The following is a 14,314-nucleotide window of genomic DNA, read 5'->3' as shown; positions in this document are numbered from 1 at the left end:
TAGTGGGAAGAGATAGTACTTGATGATACTATGAGTCCTCCTCAAGTCCCTGTTTCTGAGAAGAAAGATGCCACACTTTCATTTCTGCTTTGTTGAAGACAAACTCTTAGTTCTTTATTTCCTCTTTTTTTGATGATGAGAAGTATTAGAAGTTGAGCTGATCCTCCATGTCCTTTTTCTCCTTTTTTTTTTTTTTTTAATGTCCCAAACCATAAAATCCATCAGATTTAGTGTAAGTCACAACAAAATACTTTTTTTGATGCAATTCAAGGTCAAGTTCATAGTGGACCTGAAGTGAGTTTTAGTTAATCTTTCAGCTTAGATAGAAACAATACAAACACTGATTTCATTTCCCCAGCACAAGGTGAACACCTACCCAGTCATTACAATAGCCAGGAAAGAGGTAAAGGTTGTGTTGATAAAGACCATGGCTGGTGTCCATGTAAACAGAAAATATGTAAGTTGAGAAAGATCTGGATTCCAAAGCTCCAATTAAAATGTATTTAATGCCAACAAAGAAACAAAACAAGTAAGCATGAAGACTGAAAGGCCTAATTTCTTCATTTCCAACAAGATTTGAGTGAAAACCAAGCAACACTTCCAATCCTTCCTACCTACTTCTCTTCCTATTCTGATTCTTCACTCATTTGAAAGAAGATGTTTCCCTTCTGTTAATATCTAGATTCAGTATATCAGTGCAACATACAAGAGAGTGGAAAAATCTATTAGATATCCCAGGCCTTTGTTATCAGACTCTGAAGAACAGAATCAAATGTGACCTTTGAAGTGTTTGGAAAATTCATTGTGTAGAAGCCATTTTTCCTCATATGAAATAGCCTGAAAAACCCACCTTTCTCACAGGAAGTAAATTCTTGTTGAGCAGAACTAAGTGAAATGATCCTTCTTTTGGCAAACTGAATATAGTTCCAGGTTGGCCAAGAAACAGAATTGCAGGCTTGAGAATTAAAATTATTCCTTGGCATAGAAACACCAGTCTAAAATATTTAATTTTATTTAATTTTAATTAATAATCAAATCTGTGTCATTTAACAACTTTCTTACTGCCTCCCTACCCCAGCTCTGAATTTGAACTCAGTTGGGAGAAGTGTTACAAAAACACCGAAGCTTTAAGATTTTTCCTAAGACCCCGTGTAACCTCTCAAATCCAATATTATAATTGTCTGAGCACTTATAGATTTTTTTCTTTTTCTTTGCAGCTTTCTTGAGCTGACATAAAGGTTGACAAGCCTGGTGACATAATGGGTATTATTTCGAGTAGTTTCTAAACAATATCATTTTTGTGCCCATCTACTTCCAATAAAATTATAGGTTTCTTTATTTTTTATGAAACAATGGCTCTCAGCTCCCATGCTATATTTCCCAGGCAAATTTCTGATGAGACTGCCATGACTTGCTATTAATGCAATTATCGCTGTTGACGTCAATGGAAGCATTGGCTATGCTGAGGTCTCCATTCATGGTGTCACTTGTGAGAACAGAGTTATAAACTCTATCTTGTTATTTAGCCTGCCTGTGTAAACCAAATAAATAAGTAAATACAAATACAAATACTACAAAATAAAATAAGCTGCTAATTCAAAATACATCCAGATATATAAGAGCAATACTTATAGAAATGCACTGGTGAGAGATCAACTGTGAATGTGAACGAGGAGCTGATAAATTCTCATTACCTGCTTGGGGCTGACAACTGAAATGACCTGCTAGGCCTCCGCTGGAAATTCAATCAGGTACCTGCAAAGAGCAGACATCCCCTGCAAAAATCCAACATGTGTAGGGTTTCACTTAGTGTTTAGGTGTTCCCTCCCTGTGCAGTCAGGAGTGGAGGAGGCCTGTCAAGATTTCAAGCTTGTCTAAGGCACGAGGAAACTTTAAGGGGCTTGCTTTATCCCTTTTCCTCCCTACTTCATCCTACTGTGAAGTCTGTTTGTCTTAGTTTCTAGTAAGAGAATCAAAACTTACCTATTTTTTTGACAAAACTTTGGTTTTATTAGCACCAGCCAAAAAAAGATCATGATTATATGGCAGGAGGATATTGGTTCCACTCACACCATGCAAATGCTTAAAGTAAAGGAGGAATAACCATGGTGGTGATAAACACAAAGTTTTACGTGGCCTTTGGAACTTTGTACTGGCCCCACCAATGCTGGAAGAACTGCGTCTCCAGTTACAGCTTGCTCTCTAGCCCTCAACTCATGTTCTGAAAACCCCCAAACCCTCTTACTGAAACTCATTAATAACCTTCTGCCTAATCCTAAAAATTTTCCCCAGATTCCCAATAAACTTACTTCCTTCACTGAGATGTCAATGGTTTTGTTTTATTGGATCACATCACATATGAACTAAACCAGACTTCTTTTAGGGAAGAAGGAAGGACTAGTACAGTCTAAGGCTGCATCCATCCAGGGGTTGAGGAGATATCTGTGACAATCCCAGAACAATGTTAGGCAACTCTGAAAAGAGAAAGAGAGAGGCTGAGCCGACATTTTTGTAATCAAAAAAGTGAAATGAAGGTAAAGAGAGTATTAATGCAACTCATACAGCATTTGGGAGAACTGCCCACAGATGTGACCACACTTGTCCAAGGAACATAAATGTCAAATTGGATCAAGCTGATGAAAAGCTCCAGGAATGATCTAAGAAAGGATAATTTATTTTATGAAAATAATTTGATTTGTTTAGATCAGCAAAATGAAGGCAGAGAGGGAATAAACTGTTTCCTGCTAAAGAAATAAACACTATCATAGTAGTTCACTTAGTTTCACTAATGTCCTGGTAAACTGAGGTATTTAATACAAATGACTAACCAAAGATATTTCTTGTGGAAGTTAAAGAAATTGCTTGCTGTCAGAGAAGTATTTTGCAAGACCGTTCTAGCAGGACAGTGAGTGCAAATGACCTAGGCAATCTGAGATTTCTTCACTATTTTTTACTTGCTGGCTTCTTTTCTTTTTTTTTTTTTTTTTAAGATTAATTATGACCAGTTTGTTGATGACATTATATACTTTAGTTTCCTATGGCAACAGGGGACTGAATTCTGTGATAGAGAACCCTTCCAATCGTGTGTGTTCCTATGTATTATAGTGAAATATACCATTATAACAAACAAACAAGAAACCCAAACATCTCCTTGATAAAGTGGATATATGTTTACATATTCTGAAGTAGCTGATACACTCAGAAATTTTGCAGGTGAGACACATCCAAATGTACACAATTAACAACACTGCAGGTACCTTCCACCTGATTAAACCAACTATATATAGCAGAACCCTGAGTTTATTCAGGCAAGCAAAATGGCTGTTACGAATTTTATTTGAATTTTCTGCTCCAGATCCTTACCCTTGAACATATCTTAATAATTTACTTGAACAACAGATTTGTCTGTGCAAGACTGGTAACGCATTCTCTTCTACTAAGTAGTCATTAGACTGCCTGCCCTAATTACTATGATACAGATGTAGAATTCAAGGAACCTGGGTTTTATTCCGTCATTAATTCAATGCACAATTTTTTAACAAGTCACTCTCTTACAATGAGAACTTGCATAACTTTGGGTCATTCTATAAGGTAGGTGGATGACAGCTGTCATGTGTATCCAGCTACTATTACCCTTGAAAAGTGCTGGTTTCTCTCCATTAGATATAACAGGAGCATAGACTGCTGGTCAGACTTACACATCTAACTTTTAGACACTTACATTAGATCAATAATTCTGACTCTATATTTAAAAAAGGATATTTACTTTGAGAGGCAGTAATTCATAACCTCAAATCCTTTTCTCTAGATTTCAGTGTGAATAGTACCTAATTTGAAAAAAAAAAAAAAAAAAAGAAACAGGAAAAAAAATATTCAGAAATTCAACCAAACAACAGAAAAAGTCCAAAGCAAACCAAAGAGTAATGGTCAAGGACTCTACTTGGAATATCATCTACCAGACAAAATGAATGATCCATAACATTACCAACCACAGATACTGAGAAAATTTTATTTTTGGAAGTTCTCACCCATCTTTTTATACAACAGAAGGGTAGGTCCATATATAATTTAAAATAAGTATCTTTCCTTTAGGTTGTGGTGGCTACTCCAACAGTTTTTAATGTTCCCCCTTTCTCTCAGGCCTTTTTTTCCCAACATCATTGTCCAGGTTGTACACAAATTACTATGGGATTACACGCTTGGCATCCTCAGAAATAGTCCAACCATGTTGCAGTGGGAGGTTTTAATAGTGGTACAACACTACATGAGTCATAGTTGCCATACCTTAATATCCCAATTGGCCATAAATAATAAGATCCTTCCTCAGACCAGGATTCTGGAAATAAATTAGAGCCTTTGACTGATTATTTTTCTTAATGGAGAAGATGGGGTTCTTTAAAAGGGGCTAGTGATAGTGGGAGAGCAAGTGCTTCTTTTCAGGCAGCTTACCCTTGTAGGCAAACAGAAGACTGTCCAAATGGCTACTACCGTCAAGTTCCTTTGACTTTAACTTTACATTATAAGGTTATTTCATATATTAGCCAAAACAAACAAGACAGACCAAAAATGCAGGACAAGTTGGCATCTGTTCAGTTTTGTTGTTCTCCAGACTTAGTAGATTCATCTACTGCCTACATTAATGAAGTACCTAAAAATTTTTATTGAGTGAACTGGAAAAAGTGTAAGGCTTGGCATAAAATTTAATTCCTTTAGGAGATCTGTTCCATGGAGATTCTCAGTCTTGGTCTGCACACAAGCTTCTCTCACATGAAGACAAAATAGAGACAAAACCCCAAACAACAACAAGAAGAAGCCCTCAGCACCTTCTCTGATCTCAAATCACTAAAGTCACATGAAACATATCAGCAACTTGATCAGATTCATATCAGAAGTTTGGGCAAAGTGAAATGCTTTCAAAGAATTCCCCTAGCTCCAGAAAGAAAGGACATTTTTCTAGCTCAAACTGTGATAGAAGAGTGACAGTAAAATTAAGATCCTAAAAGCCTGACTGGAAAGACAAGAACACCTGTTTCATTCCCCACAGCAAAAAGGAAGGGAAACGGTAATATCAAGAGTTGACATATTTGAAGGTTGTATTTTTCTCAGTTCATTTCCATGATGTTGGACTCACCCTCCCTGACAAGGTCTGAATAAGGTGTAGTTTATGAGGGTGGTTCAAGTGTGATAAAGAAGCTGCAAGTTGAGGATGTGAAGGGTTAGGTGCCCTTGAGGAGTGGATGGGCTCGAGTGCTCTGCAAGGATTGATGTTATTAAATTGAATTATTATTATTAACACTTGTACAACATAGGGAATGGATGAGCAAAAGAAGAGAAAAAAACTACGCATGAACAAAAGTGAAATTAAAATTCAGTGTGGAAAATATTGCAAGAAATCTGCTAACACTTTGAAATTGTAAATCTATATGTAAAGTAAGCTTAAAAAAAAAAAAGTTGAAGAAAACAGCAGCATGTCAGATATTCTTGATACCTCCTTCAGGCACTGTCTTAATATCTTTTAAAAATCAGTGCTGGTCCACCAAATTATGCAGTAACCTGCCTTCCCACAAATGCCTCCTCAACACCTTGTAGCTGGGACCTACATTATGTGCCCCTCTGAACAATGTTTAATGGGAGTCAGCAGGCACATGCTGATATAGGGCAACTGTGGTAGACAGTTCATGGAGATAGATAATGCTACATCTAGATTTTTATAGACAGATACACATTCATATATCTGTATCTCCTACATGTGTCTCTGAGTGCGTGTGTGTGTGTGTATGTATACATATATATGTGTTTTTGTGTGTATGTGAGCACATAGGAGGAAATATGTATATATATTTAGGAAAGAACAGCTCTGCTTGGATTTGATGAAAGATAAATACAGTCTATTAAATAACAAGCCCACTCTTTCTATCAAAAACAGTCATGCAATAACCTTTAGATACTACATCTTTACTTGTCATTTCCCACCTCTTTTTTACTCCACAATCTAAGATGTTTGGCCCATGATTCATATCTTTTCTATGTTTTTTAATCACTTACTTTTCAGATGAAGAGCCAGAGGAAGGGATCTACCATTCACAATTGCTTTGATGAACCTTGCTAGCATGTATACCAGAAGGTAATATTCCAAATTGCATGCCATGGGAGGGGAACATAGGATAGCATTGGTGGGATACCAATGAAAAGAGAAGTCTGTGCAATCATTATATCTATATATAAGGTAGGTTGTGGTGGTTGTTGTTGCAAGACAATGACATATCTAATACAGAAATATGTCTACCTCTTCAAAGCTGTCATTGCCCTTTAGGTGGGTTTTTGCAGACTCTTCTTAACTGACCTTCAGGGTTCAGTTTGGACTTAAAGTCATACTAAATATAGCTCCTAGCTTCCTTTCTGGAACTGGCTCATGTTTGGCAAAAGCAGAGAACATAAAGCTCAAGGTCTTTGCTTTGAGTTCATGCAGAGTGTATTGGTGTATAACTGGTACACAAACTCATACAGGTTAACATACCCACAAATTCTGGGAACAAATAGTTCATACAGTTTCCTAAAAACTATGATGAATGTATGTCATGGTTTAACCCCAGCTGGCAACTAAGCACCACACAGCCACTTGCTCACTCTCCCCCAGGTGGGATGGGGAAGAGAATCGGAAGAGTAAAAGTGAGAAAACTCATGGGTTGAGCTAAAGACAGTTTAACAGGTAAAGCAAAAGCCACAAAACAAAGCAAAACAAGGAATTCATTCACTACTTCCCATGGGCAGGCAGGTGTTCAGCCATCTCCAGGAAAGCAGGGCTCCATCACACATCATGGTTACTGGGGAAGACAAAATGCCGTAACTCTGAAGGTGCCCCTCATTCCTTCTTCCCCCAGCTTTTATTGCTGAGCATGATATCATATGGTATGGAATATCCCTTTGGCCAGTTGAGGTCAGCTGTCCCAGCTGTGTCCTCTCCCACATTGTTGTGCACCCCCAGCCTACTCGCAGGTGGGGTGGTGTGAGAAGAAGAAAAGGCCTTGATGCTGTGTAAGCACTGCGCAGCAGTAACTAAAACATCCCTGTATTATCAATGCTTTTTTCAGCACAAATCTAAAACATAACCCTATACTAGCTACTATGAAGAAAATTAACTCTATTCCAGTCAAAACCAGTGCAATGTATCACTACTGGAATGCAAGAAACTTTTAAGTGATAAATGAGTACTGACATTGATGATTATAGCTAAGTAAAATTATTTTGGGAACCTCATGTTTAGTCTAAGTATGTATATGGCAAGCACTTCCATAATTTGACCAGCTTTCTCTTATTTAATAAGAGCATATCTTAGAGAATAATCTCACCTTTGTCATAGCTCATGTTCCCACTGTGTCTTTGTTATGGGGTTCCCCACAAACATCAGTGCTTTATCTTTCCAAAACTTGTTTGCTAGAGAGCCAAAGGGACAATTAAAGCAACATGCCATTCATAATAACTGCTAGCCATGGACAGGACCAAGGAGCTCTCACCCTTGACTTACCAACAAGTGGGGGAAGCCTTAGCATTGTGCACAACATCAGATCATTCCACAGCAATAGCAGAGCTGACAGCCCTGTATGCATCAGGTCCTCCATGCCATAATAAGGCCTGACAGTTTTAGAACAGCGTGCATTTCTGCTGGCTAAATATGTCAGAAACCTAAAAGGAAATGGCCACAAAAAACCCTTTTTTTTTTTTTTTTTTTTTTTTTTAGGAAAGCACTTTAAAAAAAAGAAATAAAGAAAAAAGTGTTAATAAAACTACAGTGCTTGAACTGACAATGCCAGATGGGTCGAAAATCAGGACAAGGGACAGACAGTGAATGAACAAAAAAGAGAGTGGCAGGTAAATGAGAATGATACAACTCCCATTAAAGCTAATTGGATATCAGTCCATGGTGTGCTTGGCTTATTTAGTCCAACCTAAATCTCTTCCACAGGAAAAGTTCACACTGAGGAAAATCAAAGCCAGAAGACCAATTGTCCCCAATCACATTCCAAAGTTTGAGAGTCCTTTTAGCACAGCTCACTCTTTCTCCACACATACTCATGTCTTCATGAATTAATGCAGGCCTACATATGAAAATCAATGTTTCTTACACATATAAACACCACAGATCTGAATCAATCTCTCAAAGCCAAAGAGGGTTAAATATTTAAACAAGCTATGTATTGAAATGCATTTTTAATGCCGTGAAGTCATTCTGATGAAAGATTACTCAAGAGCCTTCATTACTGAGTTTAGAGAGTAATGTGGTATTATTTGAACAGATGGCACAGCTGTGTGCAGCCTCAGCCTCAGCCCTCCCCCCTGGGGTAAATCCAAGTGCCACTCCTGTGCAAAGTCATCCGCTGTCAGCCAATGGACTGAATGGATGGATGGCTGCGTCTAGCTTGCACATCCATACATGACAGCCAGGATGGCTAAAGTCTTTAAGAACGGGCTCCTTAAAGAGAATGGCGCCTTCTGTAATCCCTTGCTTCCTACATGCAGCGGAAGGCAGGGAGGGGAAGAAGGAAGCAATGCCGCGAGCATTGATAATGAACTTGCTGTGCTGCTCTGTGACTTAATTGCTAGGATTATGTGGTATCATTATGTCAACTGCAATTGTCTCCGTTAATTTCAAGCTGGCATCACCCCCACCCCCCACCCCCACCCTGCTTTTCTTTCTTCTCTCCCTCTTGCTGAGTGAGCGAGCGTGGGTGTTGGGAGAGTGGCAAAGAGAGGGGACAACCATCGGGACACATTTTGATGGTTATTAATTAAAAAAGACAAAGGAAGAAACAGGCGAGCGTGAAGTCAGGGTCTGTGCTGTGGCAGCCCAAGAAAGGATTAGCTGCATGGCTATTAACACTGTCACAGCTGCGGGGAAGAGGAGTCTCGCACCTTAGGAGAGTACTTCTGGAGCTTTCCCTTGCACTGAGTTTTCAGTTGGATACCGGTACAAAGAACGTCAGTTTATGGTTAAGGCCCTGGCTTCTAGATTTATATGACAAGATCAGATTCATCCCTTTAGTCTATGTTTGCAATAGTATATACAAAGAGGGTGCACAAAGCCTCAAAATGCCTCTCTCCTTGTCTTGCACTGACGTAATTTAATTGGTTTCTGCGGAAAGATTTCTCATTTATGTGTGCACATCTTTATCCACCTAGTGAATAGACTGGGTGTTCTGAAAGGTTAATATTACAGTTAAACAACATTCAGCTGTGCAGCATGGTATTTTGGAGTAGAAGCCAGAATCCAGATTAAAGGAAAGTTATGTTTGAGCAGTGTCTGCAGGAGAACCATTGGCCTGGTAGACTCCACCAAAGTATCTTCCCATAGATTTAAGTATCTTCTGTCAGCGGAAGCACCTACTAGGGTGCTGAATACCCAGGATGGAATTAACATGTCAATTTTTAATTCCAGAAACTAGAAGTAGAGATACAGAACATTTAGTGATGCCCACTATGTTCTGTGGATCCTCCAGAGGTTTCCTTTCTGATCTCAAAAATCTCTCTCCTTATTTAAACAATCTTTCTATTGCTCTGGCAATTGTCTTTCTGTATCCAAGTCTTTTTCCTGAGTAAAAGTGGCAAGGATGGGATTCAATATTCTAGAGGAGGTCACATAAATGACTTGTATAACAACATTAGCTCTTCCTTACCACTACTACAGAAAATTCATTTCACATCTGTTAGGACTGCATTTACTTTTTCCATAGCCACACAGATGCTTCAAAGTCAAGCTGTAATCAAGTAAGACAAGCAAGTTTTTATCTTCCTTTGGACTTTACCAAATAAGTAAATTCCTGGCTTTTTGTAAAGTTATATTTTTTTAATCCTTCAGTGTACAATCTCTGATCCAGTGTTTTTTCTATTACTTCAGTTTCTGAGGCCATCTCTTTGTTTTTGGATGGTAAACAGTGAATTTTCTTCTTTGGCATTCCTTCTTAATTGTGCATCACTAGGAAATTTCTGTACCTTACTGATGATTTGAAGCATAATTATCAAACAAAGCAACAAACACAAAACCAATCCTTGCTCTGTTAATATTCTTAAATTAAGATTTTAGTAATATCAGACAAGTAAGTAAAGCATCAAATGAAGTCCAGAGAGAGGAAAATACATTACAATAAGAAAAAAGATTTGCTTAATTTAAATTCTTTGCTTGTCTAAATTGTTGTAAATAGCACCAGATTTAGGAATCAAATATAGGTAGATTTACACCAGCAGCTGGGGTTGCCAAATGTAAAGTAACAAGGTTATTTCTGGTAAGTACCTAAAATTTGTATTCTCTGTGCACTCAAATTGCTAGGTAATGTGGCTTAATTTTCACTTCACCAAAGAAAGTTGTGTTAACTCACTTTTCATTTGGAGCAGGTGAAGAATATATGAACAAACAGTTACTTTGCTCAGCTGACAAGCGATAACTCCTTAAACTGCCACAGCTCTATTGATCTCTAAACAATACTAGATGGCAGTGATTTGTAGGCATCACAGAAAATGTAGAGTTTTAAGTGGGGATTTATAAAAGGACACAGCAGTGGCAATGTAGATTTTGATTTTCAGGATTCTACAGCAGTGAATATTTGATCTCAGGAAGGATAATATTTATAGGGAAAAAAAGAAAATAGAAATGATTTATTGTATGTTTAAGGAATTTTTCAAGCTCTTCTGAACACAGGAATTTGCAAACTGGATTAGAAACAAGGGCTGTCTAGTCTTGCTTTGGACAAGATCTAACCGTTTCCATTCAGATAAGTTTGCAACACTGTTCCTGAAGCTGCCCAAAGATATATATTCTCATTCTCTAATGTAAACTTGCAGAATGTTGCTGGTAAATTTAAAATAAGAACCATAATCCAACTGTTATACAAGGGTACTTTAACTTTTCCACTTGCTTTATTTGGTTTTAAATCAATGGCATTTCCTAGAAATCAAAAGGCTATAAGGGAGATTAAAGAAAACGGAGGGATTCAAACTAAGATACAGCACTCAGAGCTGTGATGATCATCAGACATTTTAATGGCCTTAACAATTGCTGCAATTTGTGTTGAGCTAAACTGCCAGGCAGACATGGAAACAAGTTTAGATGGTTCTACTTTGCTAAAAGAACTCTCTGTTAACAGGGTAAGATACACCTGGAAAAGCAGGCTTCATGTGAATTGAAGCATCTTTGCAAAGACAAGCAAATCTCTAACATGATTTACGTGCTTTGCCTTCGCACACATTGTCAGTTTTCCTTAATTTTCCTGCCTATTCTCCTGAAAACAAATGACCACAAAGACCATGTCTCCATGGCTTGCTGGAGAAAGTCTTGTGCAGTAGCTAGTAATGCTCCCAGCTGACTGGCTTTCAGCCAAATCTGACCCAAAAGCTCCTCACTGCAATGGCTTGGTACCTAAAAAATTACACATTATCTTGGTTACTGCAGTGTGTTAATGCAACTACACAGCTTCTGTACCTGTGATGGTTTATGTCTTTTAAGTTTCAAGTTGGGGCTCCGCCTATGGAGACATGCCCCCACATTTATGGAACTGCTTCAACCTCCCCTTAATGTCCAGAAGTGTTCTCTTCAGATTTCCACTTTATTTATCTGGCTTCCATTTCATTTACAAAGCTGAAAGCTTTGATATAAAGAAGCTGGCAAGCAGAAACCCTTTTTGGCTGGAAAGGTAATGGAATTTTGCTCAGTTATTTTACCAGGAGTAGAGGATGATTAGCACTAATTACAGCCTGAGACACTGAGAGAAATTTGGAGTAAAAATGCAAGATGTCCTTTAAAAATAACTATTGCAGTAATAACATTATTTGTCTTGAAGCAAACAAACAAAAAACAGGCTTTCCATTTACTGGACTTTTGGTTTTTTAAAGTGTGATTTCATAATATACTTGAACTTCACAGAAACTGATTCATGTTTGACACTGTTTTGTCAGCTGGGGTTCAAGCTCACCAATAATTTCAGAAAGAATTGGACAGCATTGAGCAGACAGCAGAGAGAAACACAGAAATGCTAAACAGTGTGACCATACATATTTATCTACTTAGGAAGGAACTACAAGAAAACAAGCTAATTTTCCCAGTGCTTACTGCTGGAGGTAGTCAGACGCATATCTGACCCCCAGACACACAGTGATTGACCCCTCAGCTGCTCACCTTATTTTATTACTCCTGTATGTGATATCGGCAGTATTCTGCTAAACTGAAAAATATTTAACCTGCAGTGTAAATAACAGAGGAGTAGACACTAGCCTTTAAAACAGCAGTGGCATCCACACTCACAGTATGGAGGTCTGAGTCGCTACAGGCATGCAATAGAGATGACTCTGAAGTCCAAAATTGCTATAGATTTGCTATAGCAGTATATGGGAGTTTATGCTTAAGTCTTGTGAGGATGTTCTGTCGACACACCCAAAAAGTCTGTGAACAGCAGCCATCAAGGACAGGTATTTGAACTTTATTAAGGAAGACAGAGCTATTAAACTGGAAGTACCCTAATGGACTACAGCTGCAGCTGTGCTTCTCTGTGGAATGAGCAGAACTGTCTCACAAAAGGAGGTGGCTAGTTATTTCTCATTCAGAAGGACTTTTCTAGTTAAAATTCACACACTTTCAAATCAGAGCCTCAAAACTATCTGTATAATTTTTATAATATGTTATTAGACTTTTCAGACACCATGATCAAATCAGGTGTCTTCATCTCATGGGCAGCTGATGACAAAGCTCATTCTTTCCCATTCCACATCTTCAGCTTGAGTTTCATAAAAAAAGAAAACCCTAAAATTCCAATCTTTTCACCATCTATGTGTTCTTCCCCACTACAGCCTCCCCCCACGAATATTCCATTTTCTTCCCTTCATTGCTTCTGTAATAGAAAATCAACTATTCAGGGCTGGTTTTTTTCCTAATCAATGACTCTCAGGTGCTAGGACCCTGAAGCAACACTTTTGGCACATGGGGCAAACAGATGTTTTTGCAAGTGAGGCCTTGAGTAATTCCAAGAAAACATTCCTGCAGGTGAAACTGGAAAGTCTCTTGTGTTAGAAAGAGAATATCTACAGCCGTGGCTCTCAACCTTGGAGAACTGGAGTGCCACTTTATCACTGAATAGAGCCACATGCTAATTATCCTTCTACTGCATTATGCTGTTGCATCATTTTTGAGTCACTATCAGAAACCTTTGTATGGTGATTTAATGTGTCGTTAGGTTCAGGATGAAAAATCTGTAGAAGGAAAAATAAGAAAGTGATGTTTTTACCTAGTGTACTTCCCCAGCATATGCAGTAAGCCAACTTTGTTATATTTGGCATTTTGAATTTCCAAGCCCTTCACTGCCTTTTGTTAGGAGCCTTCTTCAAACTGCTTTTAAGTCAGTGGAAAGTTCCTGCTGATATACACCAATTTTGGAATGGACACTAAAAGAATTAAAATAGCATAAAACACTGTGAACCTTAGTCTGAATATCTAATTACTGTTTTGTTTTTATCCCAATGATTTTCCTTATGCTATGTCAGATAAATGTCTTCCTTGCTTTGTTCTTAAGGCACTACGGCTTACATGGTCACACTGTGCAATACTGAGTTGGTCCACGTCTCCACAATATCCCTGAACCCTCTGGCTAACTTCAATCAAATTTGACAGAAAATGTAGAAGTCTGAGAGATAATTCAGATCCTACTAATACCATGAGGAAAGACAATGAGTATAAAACATTTTTTTTTCTTATTAGTTACTGAAAGAAGGACGTAATGTGAATTCACTCCATATAAAACACCCAGGAATCTGAGTGAGAGACACAGACAAGGAGGGAAAGACAGATGTCATGAGACCTGAAATGAAAAACAAAGCTTTATTTCAATGTTACCCCTCATCTAATGCCCATGAATCCATTTATGAGATACAAAATCACACATAACCCACCCTCACTCAGTCTTTTGTTCACATACTGTGTTTTTTGAGCACCAGTTTGCACAAGGGATACTTTTGACCACATATCATATATAAGAAATATAATATAAAAATAGTGGAGAAGACAGTTCTTATGGGGCAACTGGTGGAAGTAATTTAATACCATTGTTTGGACTGAATCTGAAGAGCTTACCAAGTCAGTTACATAGTTCAAAGAAAAGAAAAAGTAAGCCAATGTCAAAGGTCTGCCAGTCTTTCCTACTGGCGAGAAGCAAGAGCAGGGGGCTGAGGACTGCCTCTAATGGCTTCTGGCCTGGCACCGAGGCCAAACTCATCTCATTTACTCTCTGGTATTAAACTGAGATATACCGAGTAGGATTACTGGTTCTCTGCACAGACA

The sequence above is a fragment of the Pelecanus crispus genome, chromosome Z (genome assembly GCF_030463565.1).
Source record: "Pelecanus crispus isolate bPelCri1 chromosome Z, bPelCri1.pri, whole genome shotgun sequence".
Taxonomy (NCBI): Eukaryota; Metazoa; Chordata; class Aves; order Pelecaniformes; family Pelecanidae; genus Pelecanus; species Pelecanus crispus.
Note: the sequence above shows the minus strand (reverse complement) of the source record.